The sequence below is a fragment of the Helianthus annuus genome, chromosome 1 (assembly GCF_002127325.2).
Source record: "Helianthus annuus cultivar XRQ/B chromosome 1, HanXRQr2.0-SUNRISE, whole genome shotgun sequence".
Lineage (NCBI taxonomy): Eukaryota > Viridiplantae > Streptophyta > Magnoliopsida > Asterales > Asteraceae > Helianthus > Helianthus annuus.
The window spans coordinates 111,382,678-111,395,142 of record NC_035433.2 but is presented as its reverse complement, the minus strand read 5'-3'; positions in this window follow the sequence as shown (position 1 = coordinate 111,395,142).

Below are 12,465 nucleotides of genomic sequence, written 5' to 3'. Positions count from 1 at the left end.
ATACGCAGGCATATACTACATAAATGACATCAAGCAATTATTACTCTAGCAGAGTATTTAGTGGGCTGAAAGGGGTATTCACGTTTGATCTTTATCTTTCACTGGGGAAATCTATACGTGATAAGACCTGCTGTGGTTTCTGTGCACTTAATTCCATAATTATGTATGCATCCATAATTACGTAACTCCTTGCATAGTCCGCACAGTTTGTTTCATCCTCGTATTTCTTCCTTCAGTTAGGCCATTGTTTTCAGGTAAAGTCATGTATACTAGTGGTATTCTACTTCTAGTATATGTTTATGCTAATTATCACTCATAATTGCAAGTAATTTCTTAGTTTAAGACAAGTGCTACTTCTGTGCACCCTAAGTCCCGTAGTGTTTCTTCTTGACTTATGTAAACAGTTTCAGGCAGTGGATGTCGCGGGAAGTTTTATGCAATGAAAACTTTTTGAAAAATTGTTTTCGTGATAGGATCCCAGAGATTGTAGACTAGACTCGAGAAGGAATCCTGGTTCACTACAATCGCAGCTCTGATACCAATCTGTCACACCCCTTTCTGCGACGGAAGCACGAGGTGTGATCATGAAACGTTCTCATTGCATACGAAAGGTAAACATACTACATGCTCATAAAAACAACTTCACTACCAAACATTTCATAGTTTGAAAACATAAGTTAGCATTTACATCGCGAAGTAACATAAAACATTGTCTTAAAAAGTTTACAACTTTATTTAAAGATAAACATTACCTGAGATACATGTGAGTTTTGGAAAAACGTCAACATAATGTTGGTGTGAATTCATGCAGTGATTGTTTTGAATGTTTAATATACTCGAATGAAAACATAGTATGAAACTTGTAGAATGTATGATTGTTTGAATGTAACTTGTAAAACTTATCTGTAACTGGGCACTATGATTGTTTGAATGTGTGAGGTTGCTAGTGGTTTACAAGGCCACTAACATATGTCACGACATAGGAAGTCACCAAACCTAGGCATTTTTTGTCAACTTTGACTGAGACACAGAAGCACTCATTGGTAGAAGTAGGCCAAGAGTGGGGTTGCCTGAAACCCATTAGATCTAACCTTTTGTTCCGCGGTCTGAATGTATACGTCATCAATGGTGCTTATGGTACCCTATTCGAGACATGGTCTAGAATGTTTCACTTGAATGTTTTTGTACCCATCATAACACATGTAAACATTGTAAAATTTGTAACATGTATTTCACCCCCGAAGTGTAAAACAAAAACAGTTAAAGAAAAAGGGGGAGCATGAACTCACAACTTTGCGTTCCTTGCGTCGTAAACTTCACAGGATTTGCTTATAGTGCGTCGTGACCTAAACGGGTTTTATTATCGTTAGTCACTAGACTTGTATCGTGCAAGCGCAAGTCACTATCTTTTGTATATGTATTGTTGTGTTAAAAATATTTTATATCTTTAACTATGTATCTTACTTATATTATTTTCTCAAAAGTTAATATAAGTATCTTGTATTTTGCACTTTGCACCCGAGTTATGTATCTTTGCTCAAAACTTCATTTTATGCCCGTAACTTGTCCAAGTTATTTATTCTATCAACTAATATATTTTCACCAATATATTTTCTTGCATTCATCTAAGTATGTTGTATGTGTATTTTTGTGTTTTTACTTCTCATGAGTATTTAGTGTATTTTTCAAGTCCTAATACACTAGCACGTATAATACATACTACATACACTTAGCACAAAATTTGGTGACAAAATAATATATATATTTTTCTCAAAAATATACATATTTAATGTCAATTTTTAACTTCGACGAAATCATCGTTTCTTAACTCAAAAATTAGGGAAACCTTGGTAAATACCTTGGTGTACATTTTTAGGGAATAAGTTTCGCAAAACTTATATATATTTCTAAGTGTCAAAATTTATAAAAATTTTGACAGAGTTTCCCCTAAAAATGGAGGTTTCCCATGTTTTCAAAACATGTGTTTATTTTCTTTTAAAATCATCAACAATATCAACAACAATCATCAACAATATCAACAACAATATACACTAATTTTTCTATTTCATGAACTTGAAAATTCATAAAAATGTGTAGTAACTTACTAGGGTATTTTAGTAAGTCCTGTTCCTCTTTAAAGTGTGTTCGTTCCTTTAAAAGCTTCATTTTTAAAGAATCTAGTTCTTTACAACTTGTGACCGTATTTTCTAAAAATACTACTTCTTGTATTTTTCTTGTTACACATGTGTTTATACACTTGTTTACTTACCAAAAATAATTTTAGTTCATACAAGATCCGGGTGTTTAACAATCTATTATTTTCCACTTGGTTCTTCCGAAAAACCGCTTGTAGATCTTTAGATCCACAAGTTTACAACTTCATTTTACAAGAAAAATTATGTTTATTCAAGTTTCAAGTTCATGGTGGATGGTCTCATCATCTTTCTCATTTCTAACACTAACATAATACTAGTTCATGTTCTTGAACATGATCTAGCATGTCTTGATGATGATCCATCCTACTTTTATTAACAAACAACGTCAAATAATCACATCCATACAAGATTCACAAGATTTACACACATATCTTCTCTTTATCCACCATTAATCACTTATGTTCAAGACTTTAATGGAGGTTCTTTAGTGTTCTTAAGATTTTCATCATAAAAAGTCTTTTAACCACTAAAAATGGAAGTAAATAAGAGTGTTCATGATGCTTACTACTAGCTTGAAGCTAGGGAAGAAACAAGATGTGGATTGAGTGGTTAATAGCAAACGGTTGAGGTTCTTCAACTTCCGAAAGCTCCTAGTTTCCTTATGCACCTTCTAACATCATTATGTATGCTTGGAATGTATGAAAGTTGAATGAATGAAAGTGGTGTGTGGGGGGTTGGTTATGGCCTAGACTAGAAGAAGGAGAGGAGAAGAAGTGGTGTTGGTGAAATGTTGGTGAAATGTTGGTGAGTGAAGGGGTATGATCCTCATGGTTCTTACAACACACTAACTCACTTTTTCCATTGTGTAATATGTTCAAGACTAGGAGACATGATCTATTATTTTAAACCAAGGAAAATCCAATGGTGGGGTCATGTTGGGCCGCCCACTAGGTGGGGGGGGGGGGTGGGGGTCTTAGGCTAGGGTTTAACTATTAAGTTAGTTCATAGTTGATATGCAAGTCTCTAGTTAGAGGTTTGGTTATTAGATGCTTATATTGGGTGTTATGATGTTTAGGGACCATATCTAGCTTGGTAATGTTAAAACAATGCCTCTAATAATATTTTCATATTCCGGGTAAGGTCCGGTTGTTCGGTTATATACCGGTTCGTTAAAGTGCTAAATAAAGCTATAAAGTGTCATTTATGTTGTTTTTAGTGACACATTAAATTCCTGACACTTTGGGAAGTATTCTGGATGATAAAGCGTAAATTCTGCATAATATTTTGATGTTAAAAAGCTGTTTTGAGCTGAATTTATTAAAATTCTGCACTTAAAGTGCGTTTCGGGTGCTTTTTAGTGCTTATTTTAACTTCCGAATAGTCTATATACAAACCCTTGTATGTACTCTTGGGTTTTAATGTATTCTTGTTGTTGGACCTACACCTAGGCCCTAATTTTAATTTCTGACTGCTTTCTGCAGTTCTGTTGACACGCTGTGTCTTACCGGTGAGTTTACTAGTATATCTGATGCAACGCTCTCGTTAATGCATAAAGCAATGTTTTGTAGTATAAAACGTGCATGAATTCACTTGTAAGTATGCTAGCAGATAATGTTGACATTAAAGCACATAATTACGATCATTAAATAGTATTTAAAGTGTACGGAAATTACCGGTTTGGTGCCAGTTGTCACACGAATGAGCCGAGCCTTAACGAGCCCGAGCCCGAGCTCGAGCTTGAAATAGAGCTCGTTTTGTTATCGAGCTCGAGCTCGAGCCTGAAATACAAAGCTTGTTTAGGCTCGCGAGCCTAAACGAGCCCAAACAAAATTTTATTTTTTCGTATATAATATATTAATAATGATGATAACATTGATGAGCCGAGCTTTGGCTTGTTTAAGCGATGTTGATGTGAGTTCGAGTCAAGCTTTTAGCTGGTTTAAGGTTGTTCTCAAAAATAGTTCGAGCCGAGTCGAGCCGAGCTCGAGCTTAAAGAAGTATGCTCGAACCGAGCCGAGCTCGAGCTCGAGCTCCATAAAAACCTAACGAGCCGAGATCGAGCCTGGTCGAGCTCGGGCTCGGCCCGGCTCGTTTACACCCCTAGTGTTACCTAAGGATTATTGTGATCAAAACAAGTGTATGGTTCTGATTCAAAGACTTGAAGATCATTCATAATGCCCATAATAATGAAATATTAACTTAGAAATACAAGTGCAACAGCTGTTTGGAAGATTCTGGCGAAACCCACTCCTAGCTTCGCGCGACAACAATAGCCCAAAGCTGTCGCGTGACGCGACCACATGCTGCCATCTTTCAGATTTTGTCAAAAATGGTCCCTGTAGGCTTTTAAATGTGTTTTCGACGCATTTAACCCCCGTTAACCCATTTTTCAGGCTTCACAAGGATGTTAAAGCTTATGGGACTTGAAATATGCTTGGAAATATCATGTATGTTGGTTCGTTCGGCTGTACAGTCGCGTTTTTCGCTTAATTACGACGAACGCTCAAACGGACGCTAAAACGATCGAAATTAAGCAACGAAGGACATTTTTGCATTCTTATCACTAAAATATAATAATTTTAATGATTACAAAAATTTTTGGATGTGCGTACGTGTTCCGTATTAAGAAATACGCGAATCGGTAGACTTTCGCAGTTTGACGCAAATAGTCCCTGTGCATGAATAAGCTTGTTTTTGCGATACTGAACCCCTCAAAACTTATTTCCAAGTTATGTAAAGGGTATTTAGGGTATGTTTGCCTTAAGACCTTATTCCGAAGAAGTGTACGTTGTGTTAAAATGATTATGTTTACGTAACATTTTACGTATAACTTTCCAGAAATGGATTAAGAGTTTGAAATCGAACAAAGACTAAAACGTGCAATTGTCACATGTAATTATAAAATATTCAGAACTAAAACACAATGTTTCATTGATTATTGAATCGTTCGGAGTTGTACAATGCTTAAAAGACACAAATTTCAAGTCGTAAAATATTTTTTTTTTGTATTACAACGCGTAAAGTATGGTCGGTAGTTGACGTTTGACGCATTCGTTCGTCAGTTGCGTTAAAATTGCATAGTATGTGTCGTTTGTCGTTTTAATCCATTTTCGGTCCGGTTTCGACATTGAATATTAAAATTTGATTACGAAGCTAAATATTTCATAATATTTCCGTTTTTAAGGTAACACACGTGTCCGATGCTTCCGTTTCGTTGCCGGTGCGTTCCTGCAATCGTGTTTTCCGTTCACGTATGTGTTTGTGGCGTACGAAAGCACGATAAATTCGCAAAAACTAAATTCACATGTATAAAATTTGCATTTTCCGGCGTTGTCAGTATTTTGTTCGGTTTCAGTTCGTTACCGTTTAATATTCAGCATTTTTCCCATAAACCACCATTCACGCACTGTAAAACCGGTTAGACGTTCCTAGATACTCCAGGGTCTAATTAAGTTAATTTGCATCTTAAACAATACTTTTAATCGTCTTAATGTTCGTTTTGTGCCTAATTAAGAGCCGCAAATTACCGGCGTCACAATTGACATGTCAAAATTTTAGTGGTAAAAAGAGTTCATATGGTTCTTATAACTGGGGTTGGTTCTCCCTTGAACCGAATCATATATATATATATATATATATATATATATATATATATATATATATATATAATGTAAGTATCTATAAAAAACCCACTTTAATTTAGAAAACCCGGGAAACTCAAAGCTCCCGATGTTTTTTTTTCTTTAAAAAATTTACACATGTTATATACATGTTTTTAAGGGTTTTGGGCAAAAAAAATCAAAAAAGCGCCGAGTAGATATTTAAAAAAAAATAAACAAGTTTTGGTGTAACACATGTTACAAATATGTCAGATGAATGTAACATGTGTTACACCAAAACTTGTTTATTTTTTTTTTAAAATATCTACTCAGTGCTTTTTTTATTTTTTTTTTTGCCCAAAATACTTAAAAACATGTATATAACATGTGTAATTTTTTTCAAGAAAAAAAAACATCGGGAGCTTTGAGTTTCCCGGGTTTTCTAAATTAAAGTGGGGTTTCTATACATCCTTACCCTATATATATATAAGGATAGGGATCCTGTACATTAATCCAGAAGTATGAGAAGTGTATTATAACACTATATATAACACTATATAACATCATATAAACACTGTATAACACCATATAACACCATATAACACTATATAACACATATAACACTATACATCTATCATAGACATGCTATCAGACAAAATATAGTGTTATATTTATTATATAGTGTTACATAGTGTTATATGGTGTTACATAGTGTTATACGCTGTTTATATGGTGTAATATAGTGTTATAATACACTTCTCACACTTCTGTATTAATGTACAGGATCCTATATATATATATAAATATATATATATATATATATATATATATATATATATATATATATATATATATATATATATATATATAGGGTGAGGATCCTGTAAAAAGGACCTTTTTTCGTGAGAAGTGTGAGAAGGCATTGAAATTGACATGTAGGCATCGCGTTTTGAATTTAGGCATGATGTTTTGGGTTGTTTTGGCAAGAAAAACACCAAACATAACAATTTAAAACACAATTAAACGTATTATGGGCGTGAAATTTAAAACACACTACTTAACACTTAAAACACACTACTTAACGTTCTTAGCATGGTGTTTTAAGTTTTAAGCCTAGAATTCACTGCATTGTGTCTTAAATTGTTATGTTTGGTGTTTTTCTTGCCAAAACAACCCAAAACATTATGCACAAGTCCAAAACATGATGTCTGCATATCAATTTCTATGCCTTCTCACACTTCTCATGAAAATTGTCCTTTTTACAGGATCCTAAGACTATATATATATATATATATATATATATATATATAGGGGGCTGCTAGAATGAAAACCACCCCGAGTTGTAAGAACCGCGAGAACTACACCCCACAGAGCGCCGTTCGCCATGATTTTTTTTTACAAGTAGATGTGTGTATTATAAACACAGCCGTAAAAAATCATGGCGAACGGCGCTCCGTGGGGTGTAGTTTTTTACACCACAAGTTTGGTGTTTTTAATTTTTTTTCTTTTTTCTTTTTTTTTCACCAAACTTGTGGTGTAAAAAACTACACCCCACGGAGCGCCGTTCGCCATGATTTTTTACGGCTGTGTTTATAATATACACATCTACTTGTAAAAAAAAAATCATGGCGAACGGCGCTCCGTGGGGTGTAGTTCTCGCGGTTCTTACAACTCGAGGTGGTTTTCATTCTAGCGGCTCCCTATATATATATATATATATATATATATATATATATATAGTGTAAGGTTCATTGGGGAACACTAAAAAAGTGGGGAACAGTGGGGAACCGACTCAAACGAACTCCGATTGGACTCATTCCAGCGGCGTTGGAAACGTCTCGTCGAACCCTAACTAGGATCTCTAAACCCTAAACTCTAAATATATTAGGGTTTGGCTTTTAGGGTTTAGCTTTAGGGTTTAGCCTTAGGGTTTAGCTTTAGGGTTTAGCATTAGGGTTTAGAGTTTAGCTTTAGGGTTTAGGGTTTAGCTTTAGGGTTTAGCTATAGGGTTTAGCTTTAGGTTTAGCCTTTAGGGTTTAGCTTTTAGGGTTTATAGTTTAGATTTTACGGTTTAGCTTAGGTTTTAGCCTTATTTTTTAGCTTTAGGGTTTAGAGTTTAGGAGTTAGGATTTAGGATTTAGGGTTTAGGGTTAAGAGATCTTAGTTAGGGTTCGACGAGCCGGTTCCAACGCCGCTGAAATGAATCCAATCGGAGTTCGTTTGAGCCTGTTCCCCGCTGTTCCCCACTTTTTTAGTGTTCCCCAATGAACCTTCCCCTATACATACATACATATATATATATATATATATATATATATATATATATATATATATATATATATATATAGTAGGAGTTGTCTACAAAGCCATTTTTTCCTACAAAGTGTAGGAAGCCTCCTACATGTGACATGTGGCAATTATAGTTTTTAATCAAAAGGGTATTAAGGTAAATTGATTATTATTTTAATTATGGATTATAGTAATAGATTAACTAACTAGCCAGATAATTAAGGAAACTAAATATCTCATTAAAATCAAATCGACAGTTTCGTTTAAATTATACAATCAATACAACATATCCCCAGAGGATTCGTATTGCATCTGGTTCTTCATAACATCTTTACTGATCAAAATCATGGTGTCAAATGTTATGGTTGATTGCGGTTATGGTAAAGTTTTATGATATTGCATAAACTTGAATTTTTGTTTGATGTGTTGTAGCAATTGTATGATTTATCTAACAAGGATTACGATATTGAATTAATGCTGGAGGATTTCTTGACATTGTGTTTGAACAGCAAGCAGACTAATACCGTTGTGTTTTAGCAGCAAGCACACTAATACCGTTGTGTTTTATCAGTTTATCATTGGATTAATTAGAGGATTTTTTGTCGTCTTTTAAGCATTCACGGTGTAACATGTGTTTTACCAGACACAATCCTTCATGAACAATTTCTTGACTATGTGTTTTACCAGCTGCAATCTTTCATGAATAATTTCTTGACAATGTGTTTTACTAGTTACAAGTTAATTCACAGTGTGTTATAGCAGTTTATGTTTTAGGAAGGAGATGTATTTTGTAATTATTATTGTGTTTTTAGGAAGGAGATGTATTTGTAATTTCTTGACATGTGTTTTACCAGTTACAAGTTAATTCTGTTGGTGCACTACATCTGTCGACTTCGTCTTGTATCGAGTCTTACATTGTATTGTATAGATTAGGGCGCGTTTTACGATAAAATAGGAGAGTGATTGTGTATAATGAGATGATTTCGCTCATAGGGTCTTAGGATGGGGTTTCGCCCATTTGGACAAGGTGATTTCGCTTATCTGTACGTGTTAGGGTTTCGCTCTTATGGCCATGTTCCTTGGAGCGAAATCTTTACCCTATATATAGGGTCCCATGAGCGAAATCACAGATCCAGTCCTTGTATTCCATACCGAAGTGTTGCTGGTGTGAAGATTGAGCTGTAATCGTTGTCAAATCAATACAATCAGTGTTATTAGTGAAGAATCAGTTGTTTCTACCTCCGTTTCTTGTTATTCCGCACCTGAAACAGAGAAGAACACCTCTGAACGACTCATTCGGGTCAGATCGCGATCCTACAAGTGGTATCAGAGCTCAGGAGGAGGAGTCTGCAGAGATTAGCTGGAATTCATTGAGATTTCTTACTTCTACACCTTCTTTCATCATTTTAGAAAGTTTTACCGGTCAAAATTTGCTCAAAAGTTCACAGATCATAGACTATTGGACATTAACAAACCCTGGAAAGTTTCGTACCTAAATACGGACTAAAAATGGACCAAATTAACCTCCGATCAGGTTTCGCTCATACGGACATTTCATGATTTCGCTTATATGACATCTTGATTTCGCTTTTGTGACACAGTATGTTGAGGTTTCGCTCCTGGGTAACCATTGATTTCGCTCCAGAGACATCATTTCTAGGGATTTCGCTCATAAGTCATATCTGATTTCGCTCTTGTGACATAATTCAAGGATAATTTCGCTCCAAAGGTCATTAGGGTTTCGCTTTTGTGTGCAACATACTATTTCGCTCTTAAGGACTATCAGATTTCGCTCATAAGGTCATCCAGAACCCTAATTTCGCTCAAAAGGACACCCAGTATACCTGATTTCGCTTATTTGCCACTGATCTTGAAAAACATGCTAAGTCATCATGGATACTGAGTTCTATAACGCGTTTGCAACACCGTCTAGTCCAGCTGCTATTGTTCAAGCCATGAGTTTAGAAAACGAGACGGGTACCACCCAAAATCCCCCAAAATTGATGAGTATCGAAGAATATTACGGGCGGAAAGATAGATTCGAAAACTGGGTTCAAGCAAACCATCTTAGGTCTTGGGAATGTATTCTGAAGAAATACGTGTTGCCTCGAACAGAGTTGCAGGTTCTTAAAGAATTATCAGAATTCACAGATCAAGAACGGGTTATGTATAAAGCAGAAAAGATGATGATCAGTCTGCTTCAACAAGCTATCAAGGAAGACATCTTCATTCTGTTACAGCACGATAAAACTGCAAAATCAATCTGGGATGCACTTAAAGTCAAATTTGAGGGTAGTGGGAATATGATAAAGAGCAAGAAGGCGTTGTTAAAGAAAGAGTTTGATCTGTTCAGTGGCTTACCGGGAGAGGATACGAAGAAACTGATTGAGAGATACTGCCACCTAGTGCGATCCATGTCAATGTTGAGTATTACAAAAGATCGTGAAGAGTGGGTAGATAAGTTAGCTGATGCGTTACCGCAGAAAGAATGGGGAACGTATTTGATGATTCTGAAAAATACAGGTGTTTATGATGGATTAACTATCTCTCAGTTCATAGAAAAGATCGAGAGTCAGGATCTGGAACAAAAGAAGATAGCTAGGATGAACAGTCCGGCTGGTCAACAGGATGTAAAGATGTATTACAAGGGTAGTATTCCAGTTCCAGAATCTGAGAGAAGTCCGAAAATTCAAACTGCATTCAGTGCTGAGGATTCAACAGAAAAGGCAGATCAGAGTTCAACCAAAAGCAGTGGATTCTCATCATTTCCGAGTGTCAATCCTAAAGAGTCAAATACAAGCTTTCAGTCACAGAGCACAAAGACTGGAAATGGTTATGTGATTCAGTGCAACATCGCTCTAAATCTTCCAGAAGGTTAAAGTTTTTCAGAAGACACTGCTAAAGAACACATGGCTCTACTTGGTTCTGTGTTACTATCTTATGAGGGTTTAGTGGCTGGTCGGATCGGAAATCCTATGCTCACAAAGGAGGATTACGATCAGATAGACGCCGAAGAGATGGAATTAATGGATATCAAATGGTGTCGAGCTAGTGTTCTTAGGCGTGCTGAAAAGTTCAAAACAATTACCGGGAAAAATGACTTTCTTGATGCTCATGTATCTACTTTAGGTTTTGATAAATCTAAAGTTACTTGTTTTCGATGCAGGGAGAAAGGCCATTTTAAACGAGAGTGCAAGAACAGGGAAGCTAGTGGAGCTCAGAATCCATTCGGAAAAGACGATTACTACCGGAAAGCCATTTATTAGCAGGTTGGTCAATCACAGGATTCACAGACGGCTCATGGTAGGAAGATTGAGGATTCAAAGAGAGCATGTTTGGTAGAATTCAACTGGAGTAACTACATATCTCCTGATAGCAAAGCTTGTTTAGTTGATCAAGATGATGAACAACTACCTGAAGGCTTCAGCTGGGATATGTTTGTTGATGAAAAAGGTGATTTCAAAGCTTTCATTGCAAAGATTGTCAGAGAGCCAGATATGTTTGCCACCTGGATGAAGTCTATTGGTGAGACAGTGAAAAGTGTGGAAGAACAGTCTGTTGCATCTGATGAAAGCTCAGAAAGTGCTGATGAAAGTTCAGAGAGTGCAGATGAGTGTGTACAGAATGATGTTAGTTCAGAAAAAGAAGTTATTTTTGATCAAACACCATCTGATTCTGGTTTATCAGATGCTAGTTCTGAAAAATCTGTACAGTTTGATCAGTCACCTCCAGATGATAGCAGTAGTGATGATGAGGAGGAAAAACATATTAATATTGCTAAAACTCATCTTTCTCCTGAAAGTTTTCATTTCTATTTTGCAGATCGCATGGAGAAACGAGCTGCTAAAGAACAACAACAAATGAAAACTGAATATGTTGTTAAGAATGAGAACGTTGAAAGTGTTGCTGAGAAGATGGTTGAGACTGAGCAAGCGAAGGTAGATGAGAAGGTGACAGAAGAAGAAAAAGTGGTAGAAGTGGTAAAGACAATCGAAGTTGAAAAGATTGTTGAAGTTGTCAAGCCTTGCACGAAGTGTTTGGAAGCATGCAAGGAATGTGCAGCAAAGAATGATATAATTGCTGAGTATGAGAAGAAGAAGGAGCAGTTGCTGTTCAATCTCAATTATGTGAAAGAGTCTTATGATGTCTTGAACAGAACAGTAACTGGTCTCCAAAAGACAAATTCAGAAAGAGAACAAGCACTGACGATGATGAATGCTGTTATGATGACAAAGCAGAAAGCTATCAACTTCTACATCAAAGAGAGTGCTAAATGGAAGCAAGAGTTGGAGACAGAGAAAATTGAGAATGAAAGAATTAGACGTTTGTTACAAAGTTATTCTAGTTCTGATTATTCATTGATCATATTTACCCAACTGTTGCAGGTATGGAAGCTTTTCAGGATGAGAAGCCAAAGAAGA